This window comes from Canis lupus, chromosome 36 (assembly GCF_048164855.1).
Source record: "Canis lupus baileyi chromosome 36, mCanLup2.hap1, whole genome shotgun sequence".
Lineage (NCBI taxonomy): Eukaryota > Metazoa > Chordata > Mammalia > Carnivora > Canidae > Canis > Canis lupus.
Window position 1 is genome coordinate 23,117,109 of NC_132873.1, and position 21,152 is coordinate 23,138,260.

The 21,152-nt window shown below is 36.8% G+C and overlaps 1 long non-coding RNA gene across 6 annotated transcripts in view; it reads left to right on the top strand.

Annotated features, from left to right (window-relative positions):
* The window catches only part of LOC140625341 (uncharacterized), a 62,347-nt gene that overhangs the window by 8,779 nt on the left and 32,416 nt on the right, over nucleotides 1-21,152 (top strand). The window contains exon 3 of one of the 6 annotated variants that reach the window (XR_012024695.1): nucleotides 12,998-13,405. The exons of the other annotated variants lie outside the window; for them this stretch is intronic. This is a non-coding gene — a long non-coding RNA (uncharacterized lncRNA). Of the gene's footprint in view, nucleotides 1-12,997; nucleotides 13,406-21,152 lie in introns of those variants that run through there. 6 annotated transcript variants of the gene reach the window in all.

Sequence of the window (21,152 nt, forward strand, 5' to 3'; positions counted from 1 at the left end):
TATTGTTTCGAGAGTTTTTATTTCCTGGGCCCAATTAATTTAATTTATGCTTTAATATAATGATTCTTTCTATATAACCAGTACAAGCTGAAACAATAGATGTAACATATTAAGACATAGGTCTAGGACAGTCTGACATTTAGGCCATAAACATGTCCACGTGTGAAATACAGAATCATTTCCTTTAGAAGGATGATGTGGAATATAAGGCAAACTTCTATATTGTATCCAGTGGTGTCTAAGCCATGTCATACATAAAGTGTGCAAGATTCTGTAGGGTTGGATTGATTCTCACTCATTCCAATACCTTGTCCTATAGCTATTGTTTTGGTCTGATCCCCAGTATGAAACAGAGCTGCAATCCAGGAAAGGGAGAGATTACAGAGTGCTGCTGAGCAATTTAGTCTTTGTCAGAATGATGCAGAGAACTGGAAACTTTAGGAAGTCTATAAACTACAGTGAGCCCCACTTCAGCTCACTCCACCATCTGTCTGCTTCAGCCCAGGATTTCCAATCCCCTCCTCTCCTTCCTTCCCTAGGAGTTTAATGGGAAAAAGAGGGTTTACATATTTCCATGTGAGTTTCCCAAAAAGAGAAAATATAAGAACAAAGGAGAAAAAAAAAGAGGTAGGTCATTGGCCCTATTATACCACAGCTTAACTAACCTTGACCCCAGATGCAGAATCCCACTGCTTCAATTGGGGTCCAAGGACAAAAGATGGCCCGTCAAGGGTCTTTGGGTCCTTATCCATCACAGAACTGTGGTGAAAGGCAACTGTGGCCCTTGCACAGCAGCTGGGCATGGGGTGGGAGATGACCCAGGCTATGCTGCATGTGTTAAGATGAGCTATTTCACAAAGAAGTCCTCATTCCACAAAACACATGTATTCCTACAGAGGAAAAATGTAAAAAGGTGACCACCTTGTTAGGGGTCGAGCAAAAACATACCGGTTGTCACTGTCAGCTACAAAGTCGCTGAGGCTTCAAGCCCCACATCCCCTTTGCCTTTAACCTCACCCCCTGCCACTTTCTTCCTCATGGTCTCTAGTGGATACTTAGGATTCTTAACTCCAGTTTTCCTCATTACATCAACTTAAATCATTTCTCAGGGAAGCGTCCTCCAGAAAAGGCTCCCTGGTCATAAACCTTGTGCTTCCTCTTTTATAACATTTGGTGCACCTGTATTTATTTATCATTCGTCCTTCCTGATAGGCTGCAAGTTCCATGAGTGCAGAGACCACATTCATGTGGATCACCACGAGGCTTCCCGGGCCTATTCCTTGCGTGGCAAGATTTCTTTAATGAAATCTCAGTTGAAGGAATGAATAATAACAGCAATTGATGGCAAATATTTTCTGTCGTGGGGCTCTGTAATGAATCCTCCAAACAATGAATCATGGATGATATGGATGGACCATAACATTGCCCTAAAGACCAGATCTTACCAAGTTCTCTGGGTTCATCTTTCACCAGATGTCCCTTGCTCGCTACTGTCTTCCCACACTACTCTCTCAGTTCTCTGCAAGCACCATGGATTCCTTTACCACTGCAGTATTTTAGGGGGTTATTTCTTTTGTTTGAAATGTTGCCCCCACCTCCATTTTACATCTGTCCTATCTAGTCCTTCTCATGGTTGAATTTTGCATTTATTTCTATAACCTTTCAATTCTCCACGAGACTGTGTGTTCTATGAAACTTATGCTAACATATCCCAATGCCTCGCACAAAATAGGCACCTGATAAATCCTACTGCATGACTGGCTGAACAAACAAATAAATATATTTTACTGCGGCAAAATAATCCAACTGAAACTACCATCTCCTTATCGGTATTTATTGCGATATTGTCTTTGGAACTGTAAATCCTTCTATTCCTTGTAAAGATGAAAGAAAGCTAAAAACGTGCTACCTCTTTCCTAATTGTTCTTCCCTGCCAAGCCAAGAATTTTCACAGGATATGCATCAGATTGACCGATTTCTGGATTTCTCTGAGAGTACGCCTTGCCTATGGGAAAGGTTTGTCCTTGCATCTGTGGCTTGGGCATTATAACCTTGAATTGTGGTCTGTCATGCTCAGTGGTCCTTGATATTGGTTCTTAGCAGATAGAAGCTAAATCACTGCTCCTTTTTAAAAAATGAGTCCTAAGGACTAGATCAAGACTATTTGGTTAAGAGCTGTGTCAGGCCACGGCATTCAAAATATCACGGCATGCAAAAATATCCAAACTTCTCACGTTGATGGGAGGCCCACTCTCCCTCTCTCTTATGCACGGCCTCATTGTTACCCACTGGGTGGTGGATGACTGGAATTGGTATTTTGATTTCTTGCCTCAAAATGGTAAGGCCTGACATCACCACTCATCAGAAATATCTAAAATTGATTTCTTAAAATGGAATGAAAGCGACTTTATGGATTACACAATGGAGGGCTAGACACTGAAGCAAACTCAGAACAAATAGATAAAAATTTACTTTGCTTGATCTCAGGAGCCCTCTGGGTGATCACCATTTGATGGTATGCAGCTTATTTGCTAGCATGCCTCTATTTTTGCTGCTTTAAACCACAGGTCATCTTAAAGTAGATATAATTAGTCGATCCAACAGCCTTTTTGCTGATCTGGGCCTGGTCGTGACGGACTACGTGGGAAGTTGACTTTGGTCACTAACCCATGCCATTCAAAACTGCTGATGTGCCAGATGCAGGTTTACTTATAGGCATATGTCAGAGGCACACTGCGTGCTCTGGCACCCAGACAGAAGGGTTTTAGATTTGTTGGCTCCCTAGCTTGCAATTTAAACCCTGGAACAAAAGTATTCTTCTGGGTAGTGTGGGTGCAGTGTTTGCAAGCTTTAAGTTGTTTAAGCCGAGTTGCCCCACAAGGCAATTACTGGCACCATTTCACTATCTTTCTGTCCTTTTGATGTGGTATTCATTTTGTTTGAGGCATTTGCCTAATTTAGGAGGTACCGTGATTCTGTTAGGATTACCCCCCAAACCCTCCTAGGTCTGGGGAATGGGTAGTCTCTGTGCAAACCACAGAGCCCGCTGCATAAACTGAAACACTAAGAGAGAGAGAAAATTGTACATCTAGAATAATAGAACCCGCATCTAGGAAGGAAAACTGACGTCTGCAGATTATAGAAGGGATCTTACCCCTTCCTGAGGTAGCGCACTTTGGCCTCCTTCTCTGGTGAGACTCATCAATAACTGTTTTGAACAACAACAGCAAAACAAAGCAAAAAAACACTCTGCTTTTACATTGGCAGTTGAAAAATATATCAGCAACTCTGCGCCCCTTACCATTGGAACTTCTAAAGATCTCATAACCTTGAGGAAACCTCTGCAAAGTGCGAACTCACAGGTCTTCCCCTGGAAAAGGGTATGCGGGTGGATCTCAGGGCTGCATGAGCACAAGTAGAACGGAGGCCCGCAGAATGAGCCAACACGCCCCCGGCAACAGGTCGGTGCCTCAATTTTAAATTTTTTAAAATATTTATTTATTGATTCATGAGACACACACACAGAGAGAGAGAGAGAGAGAGAGAGAGAATGAGAGGCAGAGACACAGGCAGAGAGAGAAGCAGGCTCCATGCAGGGAGCAGGACGTGGGATTCGATCCCAGGACTTAAGGATCACACCCTGAGCTGAAGGCAGATGCTTAACCACTGAGCCACCCAGGCATCCCTCCCTCACTTTTAAATTACATCAGGGTTGAGCCTTGGTGAAAACCTGAAGTCCTGTGGGCTTTTAAGCTAAATGACAAGGAGGCTTCAACATGAAAGTAGACATTATGGATGCTCAAAAGTAGAGTTGCATTCAAAGATCAGCAAAGGTCATTCCTTGTATGTGAATAAAGACAACCTTCTTTTGTTTTCTCTTTGCAATGAAACTTTATTTCTGGAAAGCAAAGTACGGACAGACTTTTAAAACAAGTTATAAGAAATGAACCCATTTTCCTGATCTATTTTAAAGCAATCCACTTTGCTCCATGAGATTTGTACTAGCATAAAACTTCAACTTATTAACCTAAATATTGTTAATATCCCAGTGATGAAAGTCAATATGAATATGTTAAACAATTGTACTCCCTTAAATTTGTGGCATGCATATTCATATTATTATTATTTATATCATTAATAACAATGGCCCAAAACATCCAAACTTGGCTTTTCTTTGCAAAATGATCTAATCCTCCTCACATCGTCAGTACTAATGCTATCGCTCAGAATAATCTCTTTAAAAAAAATGGTGACTTTTTAAAAAAACCTTTGCCTCAAAATATCTAGTTGCTACTAATATGAAATCAGGAAGCATGGAGTTAAAGGAGTTAGCTTTTTTTTTTTCCTTAAATCTGAACAATTGGAATCAGCAGTTTGCATTATTTTAAAAATGAATGCTTAGAATCAGCAATTTTCTTGTTTTTTTTTTTTAAAGATCTTGAGGGTTTTTTTTATTTAAAGTGGAAAACTACATTAAGTGCAAGGCAGTCAACAAAGAAGCAGCCATAAAGCCTAAGTATTCCTAGAGTTATAAAATATGTCCATTGTGCCAATTCCACTGCCAACAATGAAGTTTTAAGCATTAATATGCCTTCATTGCAGTTTTAATGCCTTAATATTGACTCTATAGCTCTTTTGGGTAATTTTGCTTTCTCTGGTACTTGAAAGGTGATGATGTCAGCGTTCTTCGCACTGATTCATATGCAGGTTGATGAAGCTGAGTTATTTATTGAGTTCCATTATATTTTCTATAAACATTAGTTCTCAATAAACAGAGACATTTAGCCGAGGGTTTATTTATTAAATAGGTACTGTACAGATGGTTTTGCCACACATGATGTGCTGCAGAGGATATTACTCAGGAATAATCAGCTGTGTTATAGCTTGGCTAAATTAATAAGATGATAATGATGAAATTGATGCTTTTGAGCTAGGCTTGGTAAATGGTTTTTGCATAAACAAACTGATAAATTTGAGAAGCAATTACTTGCTTGTCAAAGATAAAAACACAACAGGGCCCATTTATAGTTAGGTCCTATTTATTTTTAAAGATTGTACCAGATTTTATGTTTAATACGCTGCAATTAAAAAATAATACTTAAATGAAGAAGAATAAAAAAAAAAACACTAACTTTCTGAGTTCTCCTTCAAATCTGAAGAAGCAGTGTTGCTTGATTAGACACCAAGCAAACTTTTTTGCTGCGTGTGAAGGGAGACTCTATCTGACCAAAAAAAAAAAAAAAAAAAAAAAACAGGGTAATCTTCCACATACATTTTTTATCATATAAGCATGTTGCAGAAATAGTTGACTAACAACTCCCTCTACTCCAGTTCATCCCCTTCCCCAGACACAAAACACACGCTTAATAAAGGCCCTCAAAAAACTTTTTAATCTGGTTCCCATATAGCAAAGAAGATGTTTAACCTAGCTTACAGTGTTCTATAAATGGTACAGCGATCATCCATTCTCCTCACCCAAAGATTGTTCAAGTTGTACTTGGAGCCTGAACATGAGAAATACGTACCTATTGATGCAATTTACTAATATGATTTCATTACATAATGCTAACTTTTTGTACTGTAAAAGTCAGAAATGAAGTCCAAGGTCAAGGAAACATTAGCTTCCCTCCCTAACTTTAGCAGATTTTTTTTTAGGATTCTGATTAAATCACACCCTGAGGGGGCCACCTTTTAGACCCAAACATGAGCTGTATATCAAAAATATAGTTTACATCTGTTTGTATATGTGTGTATTTTAACCATGAAAGAAGACTACTAACCTACAGAGACCATTTCCATATATCTTGTAGTATCTTATAAAAAGCTATTTCATACTAAGAGACAGGTTTCATTTTTCTTCTTCCCATAAAGTTTATGATTATCAAAGATAAATTATAGCCTATTTTTACTATGTGGCATATTTACTGTATCTACAATGAACTAGTAGTCCTACAGGAAGAGAATCATATGCAAAAATAAATAAATATTTTAATTCTAAGTGTTGGGATCCCAAACTTTTGTAACTATAATACTTTTGTTTAAGTTAAGTGACAGGGGCAGACACCATTACTCTTCAAAAGTATAGGATGAGGTCATCAGCTGTGAGATGAAATCAGATACTTGTTTCATTAAAACAGCCACCTTCCTCATCTTTTTAAAAGAGTACTTTGGTGTCCTTCATTTTAAAAGTACCTTAGCTAAAAATAAATTAATGTGACTATTAAATGCAAACTAGTGTTAGAATGGGTATTTTGCATCTTATTGTTTGCATGAAATAAATGAGTTACAGCAAAATGCTATGTATGTGCATGGTAGAAATTCTATCGCCCTGGGCAACTCAAAATCAAGATATTTGTCTTCTCAAAAATTGCCACTAAAAACAAAAGTATAATGATCACAAACAAGAATCAGCAGGATTATTTTTAAAATACATAACAGATTCATATCACAGAATTCATCATATATTGGTCTGATATCAGAATATCTAATGATTTGTTATAAAACTTCAGTTGTGATTTCTTCCTCCTAGTTAATTAGAAGCAACTGCTCCCCAGGACTAATTACAACTTCATCAAAAAGAAAGGCGAGCACAAATATGTCTTAAGGGGATGCAAAAACTTTGAAGGTGAGGCCCCATAAACTGAATTAAGGGATGGAATTTAAAACCATTCTGTGAGCTCTGCTTTCTAGAGACTGTTGCAACGAGCATCAAGGAAACAAATCCAATGAGATTTTTACTGATGATAGCAAAGGCACGAAAGCATAACATATTGGGATACTTTAGATCATGAATCCTATTGATCAGCTGACAAATTGATTATTGTGAATAGAAATTCTATGTGGATCTGCACTACCGTATGCTTTACTGACAATATTATGTTACTAAGTGCTTAGCAGAAACTTCTGCTGCTTGAAACTAATCTGAATTATCTAATGCAGCACTAATATGCACATGAACTCTGCACAAGCTATAATCTTGGTAGAATTTTGCCTTACAAGATATACCATTTGGCTTGTAATCGAAGATATTCTAAAGTACCTGTAAAATTAAAGAATGAATGAGGGCAATGGTCCATCTGTGTTTCTTGTTCTGCTATTAAAGATTGCAACATCTGAACTGATTTGCCCTGGTTTCAAATGTATATGGTCCTATGTCACAAACCTGTATATCTGGATTTCCCCTTTCCTTTGATAAATACTCTGCTCTGGTGTAGTCCTGACAACTAATACAAGACTTATCTGGTTCTGAGACTCAGAGGATTTGTAGACTTGCTATCTGTGTACTCGATAGTCTAATGTTCAAGATAAACAAGTATAATGTTGAACTAAGGAAAATAACATCGCTGCAAATGACAATATGAAAATTGTCATATTTCTGAAGTTGTTTCTAATCAACATTCAGGTGACAGACATTTTTTCTCATAAAATTCTGAAAGAAACTACCCTAGTCAAAATTTACATGCAGAGGAGAAAGCATTTTACTAGTCAAAAATCTTAACAAATAATTCTAGAATTTTAAAATTTTATTCAGTCTATGTACTTTATCACATATTTTTGTCAACATATACTAATTTATATTCACCATTTGCTACATTTAATAGTCCTATTTAAAACATCAGTAATTTATTCAAGTGAATAATCAAAATAAGAATCAAATTAAGCTCTCTTTTTTAGACATTTTGACAGTTATTTTTAGGTTTATGATTTAAAAATAGTACTTTAAACATTTTTTTGTGATGATTATATTTTGAAAAAAGCAAAACGCTTGGGAACATTTACTCAATTCTAATATATCTGAGTAAAACAGTTCTAATATATTTATTTGGGGTACCAAAATATAGTCATGATTTTTCATATTTATGAAATTCTCCCTTTTGTCGTATGCAATTTCAATGGTTAGGATAGTCAAAAATCATAGGCATTAAATTATTAATTCACATGAAATGAAGAACACTGGATTTAGCAGTGGTGAGACTATAAACTCTAACAGAGAACACAGAAATTTCCCTCTATAAACACACACTGGAGCAGGCTCTCAGTTACAAAGCTAAATTATACCGATTACAAAGCAATTGTGTAAGATGGTTTGCATGGATTGGAACACTAAGCAACCATTCAAAATGCGAGTGTGAGAATTTCAAAGGCACCAAATAGAATAGAATTACAAATTCCTACCACTCTGTCTCTTAAAATCTGTTTCTTTCATACTACTACTCACTTCACTCCTACATGTCAATATATGTCTCCAACAGGCTGAGAATGCATTCATTCATTCGCTCATTGTTTCTTTCTTGTATTTCCTTCCTGAGTACCTAATATGTGCCCCGCAGGGTACCAAGTGCAAGGATGCTAAAAGGAATCAAGCAAGGGCCCAGATCTCAAGGAGCTCAGAACAGTGGGGAAGACAGAACAGCAGAGTGTAAGAGACTTGTATTCCAATACAACGGAGTTAAGTATGTGATAGGGGAAAATACATCAACGGGTAGCCATTGAACCCATACGCCCAGCAATTTTATGCACATGAGAACGAAGTTATCGTAAATCCAGTGAGGAAACCAGGAGCACAAAGAGGTCTGCAGATGAGCTGATGAAAGAATAGAGTAGATACCCAACCAGATGTTCTTTCATCTCAGAACAGGTTCCCCGGGATACAGAAGAGAAAAGAGACCAAAAGTCCAGTTCTAAAACACAAAGGGATTTGAGAGTAGAAAGGAAGGTAAGAGAATGATGATGGACAAATAATTAACCTTTCTTTCAATATTGGAAATGTCTAGCTCTTCTGAAAATATTCTTCTTCTAGTAGCATTATTTTCTGCTTATATCTCCAAAGACTTCTTTATCTGAAGTGGGGGGATTTCTCATCATTTGTTGTTGGAAAGGAAACTCTTGAAGAGCAGAACAAACAATAATCTCTCCTCTCCCCTGACTTATTCCTCTGTTCTCTGCTGAGACTCCTAATAGGGGTGCTAATTAGTGCCAATTGTCATGATGTTTTGAGATGTAGACACCTGTCTTCAAATAACTGGACTGAGACCACTGACTCATTTCACACAGACCATCAAACAGACATCAACTAGTAATGGCCTATATTTACTACCAACCTGGGCTCAAGCCAAGGCCTTCTCCCACGTAACTGCGTTAGCATTCTTGATGACAAACAGCAAGTTCAATATGTGTTCACGCCCCTCCAATAAATAGACCAATGGCGGTCAGGCAGTAAGTGCCACTAGACAATCATGGCTCTCTCTAATTATCTATGTTACCTCCATATTTGAACTTTGTAGAGTCAGCCTCTCCTAAGCAAGTATTTTTAATACCCATTGAAGTGAAATGCAGATTAAGTTTCATGTACAATTTTTTAATATAGAAACTATATTTGCATATTCATGTCCCACCATAAGATGAGGAGGTAAAGAAGGCCTGCTCTGTGCTAAATTCCAAGAAGAAAAATAAACAGTATCAACATCAGGGATGCATGAATTCTATATAGAGTATTTTATAACCATCTGCATATTGTAGTTCTCTAAAATAATCTTTAAAGTAACTTTAAAGTACTTAAGTAGAAGTAGATTCTCCAATTCCCAAATATATATTCAGACTTTAAAGGGGGTTTATGTTTCTTCCTCAAATATAAATCAAAATTATCCAAAATACAAAAGAAAAAATGGTTTAGAGACAATGACAGAATTAAAAAAATTAATAGATAAAGTGCTAAAGAAGTATAGGTTAAGGAGAGATTATCTTTAGCTCCAGTTATAAGAAATAGGGTTGAAGAAGTAAATCAGGGTCAGTCGCTAGTCGTTAGAGGGCTAAAGGATTTGTTGGAAGGGGTGTGTTTCAGAGATACCAGTCTAACTCTGTAAAATATACATGTGGAAGAAAGCCTAAAGGCAAGAAGGGCAGTTAGAAGATAGCGACAATTGTCCAGCTAAAAGCTAGGGGGTACTTTAGAGAGATTGTTGGTTGAAAAGAAGAATTGGAAGACTGTAGATTTAGAAGTAATACAACCTGTTTTAATTGATTGTCAGAGGAAGCAAAGAGGGAACGATGATAAAGTTAACCCAAAGATGTGCGTGGGTACCTAGAAGACAATGAGTTAGTATGAAAAAAAATTTTTTTGTAAGACACGGGAGGCACAGATGAACTAAATGGAAATAATATCCATTTCAAAGGCCTGGAGGAACAAGCAAGTACACCTATATTTCCATCTACTTTGAGAGTCACCTGAGGAGGTGTAATAATGAAACACAGAAGGTGGATGAAAATTCAAGAGACTGCAGAGCTAGAAGAGAAACAGATACAGATCCTTAGAAATACAATCCGGTCCCTGCCCTCACAAGCACACTGTCTGGCCATGAAGAGAACTATGCATCTTTATAACAAAGCCAAAAGAGAGAGTTAGCATGAGGGATATGTTAGAAACACAACATTTAAATATATATGGACTTATTCTCTATAATATATATCTAACTACTTTTACAATCCTGGAATTTTGGGAATTCTGAGTCATGAAAGCTGAAGGCTCTCAAGTCACTGCAGAGCAGTGGCTCTCAAATGAAGACAGTTTTGTTCCCCAGGGGTATTTGGCAACATCAAGGGACATTTTGGTCATCACAACTGAAAGGTGCTACCGGCAGGTAGTGAGTAGAGGCCAAGGATGCTTAACAAACACCCCCCAAGGTACAGGACAGTGACCCACAACAAAGAATTATGGGTCCCAAAATATTGACAGTGGTGAGGATGAAAAACCCTGCTATCAAGTTACTCTGGCACTTTGATTAATTATATCTTAAGGTACTTGGCCAGTAATGTTCACCACTAAGATGAGCTAATATATGTGCCTGACTTTGATTACTTAAGACTGTCATTCAAGAAACAAAGAAGACACCAGAATTTCCTGGGGTTATTTCTACCATAAAGCAATATTTATGGCAACTTGGATAAGTACACGGTTTTAAGCATGTGTCTAAAATTTCAGGTATTTAAAATGTCCAACACTTCCTGGTGAATTGTGTCTTCTAAGTTTCTAATTTTCCAAAGTTATATTAACCAGTCCATTCTTCACAGTTCCAAACTATGAAAATGTTAAGATAACTGAGTAGATGACAGAAATCGACCATGGCTGACTCCATTGCTAACTTTCCTCTTTAATACCATATAACCTCTCCAGCACTTAAATTCCAGCACACACTGCCAACGTACTTTCTTATTTATGTCCATGGGGCTCTGGGAATACTTATCCTGCTTTTTTGCAGATTTTATTATGGCAATGCTGCTGTCATTGTGGAAGACAGCCTTCAACCAAGCCCTCTCACAATGAAGTCAGTCACCGAACTACTTCACATCTGTGATTTATTGCTTCCAAAGTGCTTCCATGACATCATCTCACTCTTTGTGACCGAATTGGGCTACCGTGTGGTACAAAGCTACTGAGGGCTGCAGTCAGCCTAAGAACCCCAGTTGTCTGATCCTTGGTCGACCCGGCCACATTGCCTACCTGTCAGATGACTCATTCACCTCACCAGTACCTCTTGCTCCTCTCTTCAAGCTCCATGCACACAGTCCGTTGCTATGTCTCCATCCCACATTGCACCACTAGGATAGGCACACCAGAAGGTCTCTTTTTTTGAGAACGCTGTTAAGGCTGAAATAATAGACTGCTTCAATGGACAAGATTTTGATGACCATACTTCTTCTGGACAGACACTTTATTTAACCATTCAGATAAGGCTAAAAGGCCCTGTTTTAGCCCACCCACCCTTCATTCCCTGGCAGCACAAAACACAAAATTTTAAGGACAAAAGTCAGGTTGCTGGCTAAAATATTAAATGTGACTAAATTCTGTTTTCATACATGGATTTCTCTGTGGGATAGTCACGGAAGTGTTTGTGTATGAGAGAGTTATGCCGACATTGTCGATACTTGCTTCCACTGCTAATAAGGGAGCCCCTTGGCCATCATACTGCCCAGTTTCTTTCCCTCTGTACCCCCAGCAAAGCCCCCGTGACATGAGAGCAAAGTGACAGGCAGTGGAGTCGGTTGTCAACTTACAGCTCTGAAATGTAATGAGAGGTGACCAGACATTAGATGGGACCCCCTCTGAGTGACACATGGAGAAGCAGGAAATGTTATTCATAGCTGATTAGAACTCACGAAGAAAAAAATGTAAGTTAGAACCAGAGAAAGAACCTTAGAGTTCATTTGTTTTAATAAGCTCACTTCCAACTGAGATAACTGAACCCCAAAGAGAAGAATTTCAACAAATCTAAATCACATCCTTTGCAAATGTATTTTTTAAATGGTGAGAATATCTCCGGTTCATTCACCTCTAAAAAGGATTTTACTTTCTAAAGCACCAATTTCTCTGTTTTGTTTTCTGTTGTCATTTCCTCTCTCTCAGTATTCTACATTTCTTGTGACTCATCATTGAAGGGAATTATTCGTGTTCATTTAAGACTCAGTCTATCGCTTTCTTCCTACTGTTAAAGATGTGAGCCCTAGGACTACCTAAGTGTACCGCCCACTGCCATCACTTAATAAGGGAGAGATGCTGGACTAGAGACTGATGTTCCCTGGCCTCCATTTCCTCCTCTTTAACATGGTGATAAAGTTGTAGATATTTGGAGAGAATGAAATGAGACTCGGTGTGGGTATCTGTATGTGTGCACATGCACACACATACAAGACATACATGCTTAGCACTATGCTAGGCACATAGTAAAAGCTCATAAATGTCAGCTATTATTCCTAAGAATAGTACTTTTCATTACCAAAATCCTGGCTATTCAATTAAATTCAATAAAGAAATATGTGTCACAAATCTAGCCACCTAATGGGTCACTGTGGCTTTGCTACAAGTAGAAGCAATACAAATATGATAGGTAGGATGGTAACTATTTATTGATTAGCCCTGGGTGCCAAGCATTGTGGTCGGAGCTTTTACTGCTTCATCCTATCTGCATCTTAAAACCATCCAACCCTGTTTTCCTTTTTTCAGTTGAGAAAACGTTACCAGGTCTGAGAGAGATGAAGTGACTTCCCCAAGATCACTTGGAGACAAGACATGAAATTGAAGGTGTCTGATGCCAAAACCCTCTGTGGCTAAACCACTTCTGTCATTTTTCTCCTCTAGAATGTGCCCAGCTTTAGAGAGTGCACAATACACAACAACAAAGTTGAAGCACCCCTCTGACCCAACTCTCCTCGCCCAATTCCCTGAGAATTGGACCTTTGGTATATACCACTGATTGGTTGCAGTATGTGTTCCACACACGCTGAATTTTAATTCCAGACTTTCATTACATGTCTACTGTTGCCATTGTATGTATCTTAATTTCTGTGCCATTTTACTAAAAATGATTCAAAACAAAAGCAGTCAAAGCTCATTAAAGGTACACTCAAGAAATGTTTTGTTTCTTTTTTAAGTTCACTAATTTTATGCTATTCAGATGAAAGAAAATTAAGAAATTTTCTCAGTGGCTCACTACTTTCAACAAAATTCTCTGTCACATTAGTAGATGCTGAATAATAATATTTATAGAAATAGCAATGCTCCAATAAATAATTTCTATTACTTTTCTTCTGGTTAGGAATATTGCGCGCGTGTGTGTGTGGGTGTGTGTGTGTGTGTGTGTGAGAGAGATATGTGTTTGCTTTTTATATAGCCTCTAAATAAAATTGGAGAGTATCCAATCCAGGAAGCTCTAATGTCAATCTTTATTTTACAAGCGCCAAAATGTATATCACAAGAAATTGTCATTCATCATGACACTTCACATGTACTGCATTGTTTTAATAGAAAAATCTAAAGTTTCATTATGTTAATGTTGAGCAATGAAAATAAAACATCATAAAAAAATAAGCACTTTTTGGTGATTGGCTATAGCAATTTTCTGTCAGCTTCAAGCACAATAAAAGCACACTGAAGGAAAATAGAGCAAATGATAGGAATCCAGCAGCACCAAAAAATGTTTTACTAGATCCCTAGAAATCTAGTGTTAGTGAGTGTCATCTCAAATAAAATACAACCTACCCAGTAAATTATGTGATAATTTAATTGTTCCAGAGAAGAATTTTTGGAGTCTTCCTATGTACCAATGCTAAAAGCAATCCATCCAAATGGCATCTCTCATTCAAAGTGATAGAGTGACTTGCTTAAAATTTAATAACTGATTTCGGTCAGGTTCAAAATACAGGAATACTACTCTAGACGAGTAAATGCAACACAGAAGCTCATCAATAACTTTGTTGATTTTTCTCTTTTGTAGGCAACACAAATATTGAATTGATATATACTAACAGGAGATCCATCTAGCACATAATCATTGTGCAGACAAAGGAAAAAAAAAATAGCCACCCATACAATACTGCTATAAATGAGCCTAAGTATTTTCTGTATCCAGATATGTATTTACTGGGCAATTAATTAAAAATGCCGATTGATAGAAGCAGGAAGTATAGAATTGGCTTGACATAAAATATGTTAATCTTAGGAAGTAAACTATTTCTTCTTAGGTGTCAAAACTTCCACATTTAGAAGACTTCATTCATATTTTTTCCTCGCTACATTTTTTTCTTAATACGCCTCTATTACAGCAATTCTCTTTGCAATGAAACAAAAATTTGTCCTGTAATGTAGTGTGCTCACCAAGACACAGTATATGTCAGATGATAAAACTATAATAAGCAATTAATAAATATTTATCAAATTGAATTACATTTAATACTTTCATATAAAAATCCCCTGGAGCCAACTGCTCTATAAATAGACTGCACACCCCTATAACGTACTAACGTGCATCTATTCATTTTCAAAACACTCAAAAGAGAGGACATACAGACTAGGGAGTGAGACAACACTTCTCATTTATCAACAGAATATTCAGTTAAGATTTATAAAACATTTTTTAGGAGATGATTAAAGATGTTTTAATTTGTCTTTCCTGGGTCAAACAAGTACATTATTCCTGAATACATCCCACTCTTTGATGAAAAATATCTTGGAATACTGGTCAATTTCACTGAATTTTGTTTATTTTGTGTCAAAGAGTTTAGATCTTGCCTGAACCCCTGACTTTGTGAAACTGTGATTTTCCTCTCCTATTCTAATTCCTTTATATCCTAGAACAGTAACCATCCGATCAAAGCAAAATCTGAAATGATTGCCCAAACTGGCTTCATAACACCTCTTTTGGTATATCTGGTTTTTGTTTTTCCTTTTGTCTATAGCTGACAAGTATTTTGCCAAAGACTCCAATAAATGTATACTTCTGGTTAGGGTTTATAGGTAATAGGGGTTCTGTAACATGTTCTGTATGTTTTATAATACACTGAATTGCAGGATAGCTGTATTTTCTCAGTCTTCTGAGACTATCTATGTTGCTACAAACTTCATTGCCTGAGTAATCCTGATTGGTTCTCTTACATTTATTTTATAGCAATGGGTACTTTCCACCTCCAAGAGGGCAAGCATTATCTATCAAATGACATGTAACCTCTTCTCAAGAGTTCAGGAAAGATAATGAGCGTCCACCTTACAAGAGTCCTAGGATTTCTTCTGGTTTTCTGGACCCCTGGATCTTTTCAGTCCCAATGCTCCTGCTCCCCTGATAGCAGAGGCAGTTCTGTGGCCACTCCTCTGGCACTGCCCACACCCTCCTCAGCTGCACCCTCTGCCTGAGTCCATGCAGGACTTTCTTTGTTCTGTTGTCTGCACCGACAACAGTCACCCGACTGTTTAGGAATAGTGCTAGACTGGAGCTGTGTGCACATAAGTGAAATACTGTTGAATAGTGCCTAAGGAGATAGAAGAACATTATTTTAAATTATCTCGATCATAAAATCCAAGTGAAGATTTGGCAATATAGCAGCAAAAAAAAAAAAAAAAAAAAAATCTCAAAACCAGTTATTCCTTTTAAATAAAAACAAAAATGAGAAACAGTAACTATTAGAAATCCCACCTGGTGCTTTTCCTGTGTTAATGATGCTTCTTAAATTGCATGTGGGTAAATGGTAATTTTGTCTCACACCATTAAAAACTAATGGAACCCTTGATGATAAGAAATGCCATAGCTAGCTTGTTGGAAAACGTTTAATTAATAAAGTAATAAAATTATTGTAAACTAGTGCAGTTTCAGGGAGAATTCAATGGGATATAAAACAGATAAAACATTCTAGAGAGTTTGTATAGGAAATAAACATTACTATATAAAATACCATATAAAGTTAAAGGGGTTTGTGTGACATAGAATTAAAATTAGCTATTACACTAATAAAAAAGAATTATTCTTTCAGGGAAAAAAATGCTAGAGAACACAACTTATAAGAATCTATTTTTAATCATCCAAGAAAGTATCTCAATTACAAAAGAGGGAAGGTTATTGTATTATTCCATAAACTGGAACTCAGAATTTAGGCATTAGTATATATATACCAACCCAACCTTAAAATGATCAAACAATTGGTTATAATGAAAACAGTGTCATTCTCTTGCCTTTTTTTTTTAATGGAGGTTAATTCTTTAGATTACTGCTTAATACTTTTCCCAGTATACTTTACATTTTTGTCAGACCTTGGGATTTGCTCAAGAATCCCAAAGGAAAAAGATTCCAAAATTTCTTTTGTCATTCATTAAAGGGGAAAGCACAAAATAATGAATGTTCTTATGTCAGCCCAGCTTTAACTTGATTCTGTAATGTGGTGTTGATTCTTTTTTAATCCTCTTATCCTCCTTACTGTTATATTACTCAAAAACTAACACTATAGTTTATAAAGGACACAAATTTAATGTCCTAACAAACATTAGTAAAATCTGGGATCTTAGGTGAAGAAAAAAATGTCTCAATAAACAAATGGATTTTCAAACTTAAATTACCAGTTTCCCAGTGATAGTGGAAGTTGACGTTGTAATGATGCTTGTAGAAATAATACTGATGTTTAGGTATTTCCTAATTCAAGTTCTCATATATTCATTCATGCAAGCTTCGATGCATGCATTCTTTCATTATTTCCAAAAATATGATTAAGCAATTTCTGTGTTCCAGTTGTTGCTACTGGGAGGACACAGCAGTGAACAAGATAGATTGTCCCACCCTCATATGATCTGTATCCTAGTCTTTATTTCCATTTTATTGTAAAATTAAACAAATTTCTCCTTTTATTAGAGACCATGCCACAGTCTTTTCCAATAGCCTATGTTTTCTGTTAATAAACTCAATAATTATTTTTTAATTTTTCACTTGATCTTTTATCCCTAGTTTTTTTTGGTTTTAATAAAACTTATTCTTCTACTTATAATCTTGAGGGAAGGGGAGCCTCTCTTAGCAAATCTCCAAATCATAAGTTGTAAGAGAAAGTTTGACTTAAACATATGAAGAGCTTTTCATAGTCAATAAACAAATGGGAACATGAGAGAAAATTTAGCAAAGAACTTTAGCAAGTAATTTGTAAAAGGGAATATGTAAAAGAATGATTAACATCAGATAAGCCACACCATTAATGAGAAAAGATATCTGAGTTCAAGCAGTTGTAAGTTTTGTTTTCCTACTTCCTAAAGAAAAAAAAAATCAAAAGTTAATTACATCAAGGTGGGTAACAGTATGTGGAGAAAAGTACTCAATCGCCTTGAAGTGTTAACTTGAAAATATTTACCAAAATTTAAAATATAGGTAACCTTTGACACAATAGTTCTACTTCAGGAATTTATTCAAATGAAAGAATGGAAAAACTAATAAATATGTATTGGGATATTCGTAGCAACACAGTTAGATGAAAATTTAGGGAAAAAAACTAAGAAAATGAAATTATGCATCTATAAAACAATACAAAGGAGAGCTACTTACATATTTACATGGAAACATATTCTCACGATATCGGTGACTGAGAAAGGTAGATTACAAAAACTGTAATATGATAGCATCAAAAAATATGTGCATGTATTTCTGGAGGATACACCATAAACTTTGACCATTGTTTTTAGGGATGAAATTATGGTAGACCATATGGCACTTTTTATTTTTTTATTTTTTCTCTTTTGATTCTCTAATGTTTGCAGTGAACGTTTATGAAGTTTGCAAACACAAAGGTAAACATTTTCCCTTTAAAAAATGTAAAAGCCATTCTACTCTCAAAGATGCAAAGACAAATATAACTGTTTAGTTCAGTTCTCTGGATGCCAGAGTCAATAGGCTAGTGTCAAAAAAAGTAAAGTTCCTTGGCTTTCTGGTTGAGTTTGAAGTATTCACATTTCATAACTTATGAAAACTTTCAAATTTCTACGATCAAATATAATACCTGGAAAAAAGAAAGGGAATGCCTGACAGTTAATATTAACTGTACCCACTTTTCTGTAACATGAGGAGAAGTGTCCTTGAGAATCCAGAGTATTTTCATTTCAGAATTGCAGTGGCATTTGTATATGGTTAATCATGAGTCATAAAATATAAATGGAGGCCTAGGATTTTTTAATCTAGGTACTCAGCAGTACTAAAGGTGCCATAAATTAACACTTGTATGTGGGTATTTTTTATAAACTGTATTTTAAAAATTTTAGCTGGGCACTGTCTTCAGAAATTCTTGAATTCTTCCATATGTATAAATCAACTATTCAGGACACCACAAAGCACATCCTAGCCCCATCAGCTCTAGGAATTCACAATAGGAATCACTGAGAAGGCAGCATGACCATTCACAAGGCTTCTCCTTCATGTTACACCAAACTGGTGATGAAGCTCAAGTAATTCTATCTTATTGTCTCTCTCATCTTCCCTCCTATTTATCTACATTCATAATCTTAGCTCAGGACAGAATGTGTCACCTGGCTTTCTGGTCTCATGACCCCAGTCACACTTCTTCTGATTCAACGTTGGTATAACTAAAAGAGTGATTGCATTACATGACTCTTCTGCTCAGAACTCCTCTGTGAATTTCCAAAATTCTCCTAAAAATCCAACTTCCTTAGAACCAAGGCCTTCAAGAATCTGGATCATGCTTTTACCTCCCCAGCATTACCACTCACAAGCCTATCCATGTGCACCCTGAACTCCAGACATATGACAGGCTTGCTCTTCCTATAACGTGCCAGGCCTTCTATTGCTTGCTCATGCCTCTAAGTCCTTGCACATACATATTTTTCCCCTGCTTGGCAGTCTTCTTTTCCTTCTCTGTCACTCTCACTCTTCCTACTCATCCTCTAAGCTCATTCTTCTCACTCATGCCACTGTCTCCAGAAAGCATTTTTTTAACTGATACTCCACCAAAATGAATTCCAAAGCAATCCTGTAACCCAACATTCACAGTGAGACATCTTTCCCTTAGCATATGATAGTCTCATATGATGCTGATTTCTCTGTCTCTCTTATAAAACCGAGACCACCCTCCCCCTTAAAAGCAAGGATAGGTCTGGCATAGTTCTTGGAAAATAGTAGACTCTGAAGAAATTTTTATAGATTGACTGAATAAGTGAATTATTGAGGTTCCTGCACCCAGAAAACCTATTCATCGCCAAATATTTTCAATGATAATGCAGAACTGAAAATCATCACATGCTTTTGCTGCCCATTTAATCAACCAGCCTTTGGAACTCTGGTTGACCAAAGTCATAAAAACAAGTCAAATGAGAAGCACATATATTCCTGGTGAGATCTGCAGGTTGAGTTTGGCACCAAAAGACCATAAGTATCCAAGTTAAACTCCAATTACATACAATGGTTTTGCTATCAATCCTGATGTATGGCTCTAAGTCCACATGTTGTTTAAGATAATGGTGTTTCTAGTGACAGTCATACAAAAATATGTCCTCAAAATAGGTTACTAGACTGGAGGGAATCTCTTTTCATTGCAAAATGTCTGGATCTGTGTACGATTTGAATAGTAACAGCAGCTTCATGGTGTGATGAAGTTAGTCAACACATGATAGAGCTGTGGATTTGAAGGAAATGATAGCAGCAGGCAGATGGACACATACGCCTGGCCAAAAAAAAAAAAAAAAAAAAAAAGCAAGAATAGAGGAGATTCTTCATGACAAAGATCAACCAAGAGGCAAAGGAAAATTCAAAGGGCATCTGCAAAATGGTGGCCAGGGCTCTGGGCTAGGAGTAGGGGGCATGTTTAGGTCTGGGCTCCAATCTATAAAGTGGACATTTCCTCTTGTAAACTGCCAGTTTCCAATGTTTATGTATAGATAAAGTCAGATAACTCTTTGAACAGCTCATTAAACATTATGAAGTACAATATATAGGAAAATGTTACCACTGAATTATAATACAATTGAAGAGATGATTGGAAGAGATTCCTGGTCACCTACAGATTTTCAATTTACACTGTCACCTGAAAACATGCTAAAGTCTTTCCCATCTCAAAAACAAACAAGGGCACCTGGATGAGTCAGTGGTTGAGCCTCTGCCTTTGGCTCAGGTTGTGATCCTGGGGTTCTGAGATTGAGCCCTACATCAGGCTCCTCACAGGGAGCCTACTTCTTCCTCTGCCTATGCCTCTGTGTCTCTCATGAATCAATGAATAAAATATTTAAAAAGCAAATAAACAAAAAAAAAACTAATTTTTTATCCACATCTAGCTATTTTTAACTGCCTTCTTTCTCCTTTTCTTCAGAATCAAGCTCCTCAAGACAATAATACAAAGTTATTACCCATTGCATTGAGGCTTTGGATCCCTAGACTCTGGCAACAACCACTAAATGCCTTTTTGTCTTCCTGTGGTTATTTCTCTGTGGCTTTTGACTTTTGTTTACCCACTCCTCCTTGACATTCTTTCCTTTGTCTTCCATTTTCTCCAGGTTTTCCTCCCACATCTTTGACCATTCCTCCTTAATCCCCTTTACTAGCCCTCTTCTTCTGTTTAGTGCCCTATCCCAACTACACACACACACACACACACACACACACACATACACACACAGAGCCACCTATGAAAAGGGACTCCTTGTCTCATTCTCCCTACTGTTTTAGGGCAGATTATCTGAGGTGTTTGAACATAGTAAGAGGAGATTTTTACTTATGAAAATTTGGATATAGATTAATAATACAGAGAAAAATGTAAACACAGAAACTGTCCAAGAAGGTTGCAACAAGAGTATTGTTAGGGAGGGGAGGGTATAAAGGTGCCAAATTTCTATCTTCTATGCAAAGAAATTAGTA